The sequence below is a fragment of the Oratosquilla oratoria genome, chromosome 11 (genome assembly GCF_046742065.1).
Source record: "Oratosquilla oratoria isolate Oo_2021 chromosome 11, ASM4674206v1, whole genome shotgun sequence".
NCBI lineage: Eukaryota > Metazoa > Arthropoda > Malacostraca > Stomatopoda > Squillidae > Oratosquilla > Oratosquilla oratoria.
The window spans coordinates 24,161,843-24,166,842 of NC_134787.1; the positions used below are offsets into that span (position 1 = coordinate 24,161,843).

At 38.5% G+C, this 5,000-nt stretch overlaps 1 long non-coding RNA gene across 1 annotated transcript in view; it reads left to right on the plus strand.

Annotated features, from left to right (window-relative positions):
- LOC143029465 (uncharacterized) overlaps positions 1-5,000 on the plus strand; it is a 56,362-nt gene that overhangs the window by 27,650 nt on the left and 23,712 nt on the right. The gene's annotated exons all lie outside the window — the stretch shown is intronic.

Genomic DNA, 5,000 nt, shown 5'->3' on the forward strand with positions numbered 1-5,000 from the left:
GGAGTGGAGTATGTAGTGGATGGAATGGGTGGGAGGGGTTTCTATGCCTTTTTCGTTTTGGCTACCCCCCGTGTAAGGGGGAAAATACTCTGGTATATTTATGTATGTATTATTGATATTATAATTATTATTAATACTATTATTATTAATATTATTATTATTATTATTATTATTATTATTATTATTATTATGATTATTATTATCATAATTACCATTATTATTATTATTATTATTAATTTGATTCTTATTTATCTATTTTACTTTTTAGCGAGAAGCAGTAGCATACTTACCTAACCCACCATATTTCATAAAATTGTACATACTTTTCTCCTTAGTATTGTATTTATACAATGTCATTCTCGTAAGAGAACAGTTGTATATAGAAATATATTAAATGTTCAAGAACGAGATATTTTTAAATAGTTTTGGACCATTTAATCATTTGATGTTCATGGCCATCTTTGTGTGACTGTTTTAATCGTACAAGATCGTCTCAAAGCATCCTTCTTCAAAAACAAATTAATATAATAAGAATTAATAAATAAACATATAAATGAAATATAATAGAGATAGATGAACGAATAAGTGAAGAACAGTTAACGAAATATCAGGAAGAAATAGACAAGATATGAATGAATAAATGAATAAAATGAAATGAAAATAAAAAAAGAAACAAGTATGGTGTCCATGCTCCGTTTATTGTAAGACAAAGATGAAGGGAGCATCCCGCTCTCTCTCTCTCTCTCTCTCTCTCTCTCTCTCTCTCTCTCTCTCTCTCTCTCTCTCTCTCTCTCTCTCTCTCTCTCTCTCTCTCTCTCTCTCTCTCTCTCTCTCTCTCTCTCTCTCGCTCGCTCGCTCTCTCTCTCTGTCTCTCGCTCTCCTCACGTGACAACATAGATGCATGTCATTCAGTAAACAATAGACGCGATAAAATCTTCTTTGGAATTGATATTTTCCCCTTGCAAAATATTCTTCATAACTGGCCATTTTGGAACTGTGTGTGTGTGTGTGTGTGTGTGATTCACCATAGTCTTTGGATCACGAGTTGGACTAGAGATAGACAGCTATTTCCCTCCCGGAAGAGAGCTCAGAACTCGTACAGAATATGACCGATCTATGGGTAATGTTGTGATCTTACACGCACACACACACGCCCAACTCCCCGCCCATGAGAGTTGGAGTAACAACCCGCAGCGCAGCGATACTGAAATTATTACAGTCCTGGGCGGGATTCGAACCCGGACCTCCGTAGTGGCAGTCGGGAACTTTACCAACCGTGCCACGAGTTGTTTGTGTGTGTGTGTGTGTGTGTGTGTGTGTGTGTGTGTGTGTGTGTGTGTGTGTGTGTGTGTGTGTACCCATTAACCTCCATTTCCTCTCCTGTTTAATTTTCTTGATGACGTAGAAAGGTTCCTCTCGGCCATTGTTTCCTTTGTGCGGAGGAGGAGAAGGGAGACGGAGACGAAGGAGGAGGAGGAGAAGGAGGAGGAAGAAGAGGAGAAAGGAGGAGGGGGAAGAGGAGCTTTTAGTCTTTGTCTCATCAGACGAGTTCTTTCCCTCATTAAACTGGGGATCCTCGACAGCAGAGCGGGTTAGGGCGCTGGCCCCTGAAGGTGAGAAGCCAAATGGAGGCGGTTCGAATCACGCTAGTCCTCGCGTGACGTCAGTATGGTCTTGATTTCTCGATCTCTGATGAAGGTGGTCATGCTTAGCCACCGCGTAGAGCTGGACAGTGCTGAAGAGAAAATGGGAATCGTTTGTAGAAGTCTCTGCAGGTCATCTAAAGTTTTTATAAATTGATTTTTTTTATTTACTTGTATTTATTTATTTAGTGTAATTTTATTTAATTTCGTTTGTTTATTTTTTCTCGTCGCTGTTTGCATTCTCTCTTTGTTTAAGATGAGAAGGATGAGAAGTAAACGGGTTTTATTCCTCTTTCTCTCATTTTCTCAGTCTCTTTCTCTTTCTGTTTCTCTCTTTCTCCCTGTCTCTTTCTTTCTCTGTCTCTTTCTCTCTGTGTCTCTCTTTCTCTCTTTCTCTCTCTGTGTCTATCTGTCTGTCTCTCTGTCTCTTTATCATTATTCCGTCTCTGTACTTATGGCGATATCGATTATGATATCCGTGCATAAATCCTGGCTACAGACTTGGCGTAGTCCTCGCTTCCATAACACTATTTACGTCACTGGTGTTGACAGGGAGAAAGCATCACTGCCTTATGGCGTCCTGTCGTAAAGAAGAGATCAAGATTCCCAGCATTCATACTTAGTTTTCCAAATAAACGATGGTTGGACCACACCAACTTCTAACTTGTTTTAGGAGTTGATGATTTTTTTTTTTTTTGTATCGTGACTCTTACCTAACCGAGACAGAGATCTTCTGTCAGTTGTACTGATTCCCTTTGATCACTTGAACGCTACTGTCAAGTCTCCTTTTTTTCTTCTTTCGTTTACTGTTGGTAGGTCTAATGCTTCTTTATATTTCGGTGTGTTTGTGTATGTGTGTGTTGGTTTATGAATTTTTATGTAATTGTATTTACAATGTTCATGAGGTCTTGTCTCTTATATTATTTCTCTCTTACTCTTTATGTATGTGTGTGCGCGCGTGCGTGTGTGTATGCGTGCATGTGTGTGTGCATGAATGTGAATGTGTCAGTGTCTATGTGTCTGTTTATTCATGTGTGTGTGTGTGTGTCAGTGTGTATGCGTGTGGGTGTCTATGTGTCTTTATTCATGTGTGTGTGTGTGTCAGTGTTTATGCGTGTGTGTGTGTCTATGTGTCTGTTTATTCATGTATGTGTGTGTGTGTGTGTGTGTGTGTGTATGTGTGTGTGTGTCTTTGAGTATGTGTGTGTGTTAAATCAGAGAAGCCACTCTACATAATACAAGACATATGTTACTGCAGGGATGCACGAGTGTATGATGTTGGAAAGAGGAGACTATTGGGACTGTGAAAAAGCAATATCTGTGGTGAAATCATCACCCGGAAGAATCAGGTGAGCGAAAATCTATGGTGAAATTACCGTCCTGGAATAATGACAAGCGAGCGAATCTTTTCCCAGAAATGATGGACAAAGTGTCCCATTTCTTCGTCATAGATTTTTTTTTATTATTATTATTATTTTTTACCTGTTCTCTGTACAACATATCATCCGTCATGGATCACGTGTCGGACATGTGATCCACACCTATTACCTCGAAAACCTCGTATACGGTCAAATCTATTGGTAATGCTGTAACCTTACACACACACACACACACACAGACAAACACACATAAAAAAGAAAAAAATTGTCGAAGGGAGAGTATGATGCCTTTCAGCTCTGGACAGGAACCGAACTCAGGATCGTTGAATTAGCATTCCGAGCCGATATCACTACACCAGCAATCCGGTAAACATGTGAACAACGTGCGAATACATGCATGGATTTTGTTTATTTTATTTATTTATTTATTTATTTATTTATTTATTTATTTATTTTTGTCTGCTGACACCCTGCCATCAAAGGATCAAACTTTATAAACAGTATTATCAAAATCCGTCCGTTACGATTTATTCCCGTATGCATAAAGATAGATAAGAAATATTGCCTGACAATAATGTTGAAAGACATTCTCTCTCTCTCTCTCTCTCTCTCTCTCTCTCTCTCTCTCTCCTTCTGTCTCTTCAGTGTTTCCATTCAATGAATCTTTGTTGTTTTTTCTGTCAATTTTGACGGGATGTTTCTAATATAAGCATGTATGTATATACATGTTTATATGTTCGACATGCATGTAATATCATCGTATATCAGATAAGAAAATTTGTCAATCCTTAAGAGCGTTCCGGCGGAGTACGACCAGATAGACAATAAGAACATTATTAATCCAGGTCACGAGAGGTCAACTGCTATTTGGACTCGTCTCCTGCGCATCTTGTCGCCAGTACATGCTTCCATATCTTTGGACATGATATATTCATATATATTTTTCTACACATACAAATACCCCCAAAAACGTACAAACACACACACACACACACACACACACACACACACACACACACACACACACACACACACACACACACACACACACACACACACACACATATATATATATATATATATGTATATATATGTATATATATATGTATATATATATTCATACATATATATGTATATATATATATTGTACTCTAAGTTGCTAGCATTATGCTACATGTAGATTTAGTAAATGCGTAGTTAGAATTCTGTATGTGTGTATGTACATGCGTGTCACAGCGTGAATCTTCGAGAACTTACAAATTGCCATTGGTACATCTTAAGTAATTATCAAATTATTTGTAATGCGAAAGTTGAGTGAATGGGATATAGATCTTTATTACTATCAAATTTGAAGTTGTCATGTAACTGAAAGTGTATGAATGTAAATTTCTGTGTGCGAGTGAATGATTAAAATAATTGTATAAATTAGATTTAGCAACTGTTTTTGGATCAGACCACCCGGTGCTTAGTCACGCATGCAGTGAACAGCGTGAGCTCTCTTAGGGTGCATATCAGGGCAATCCCACCTTCTCATATGTGCGTGGATCAGCAAACCATATGGCAGACGCACTTTCTAGGAATGTTGCTGCTATCAATTCCCTCCCTCAGCCAGTCACTCTTACTCATGCGCGTATGCAAGCAGCTCAAAGATCCGACCCAATGTGGAAACGTGTGATATTCTCTCTCGAGTCAGGAGATACATCTAATCTTACAGACTTCCCTACCTCCTTGGACCACTTCAGACTTGTCGATGATGTTCTTTATCATGAAACCACACTTTCCAACAAGCATGAACCAAACAGACTTGTACAACAACTCGTAGTTCCTTCTGACTTAGTACCTGAAGTTCTGTTCCTTTTACATGATTCTCCACTTGCTGCACATCCAGGAAAAGACAAATGCTTAACACAGGCCAGACTTCAGTACTTTTGGCTTACCATGAGAAAGGATATCCATAACCACATTGACGCCTGTCATT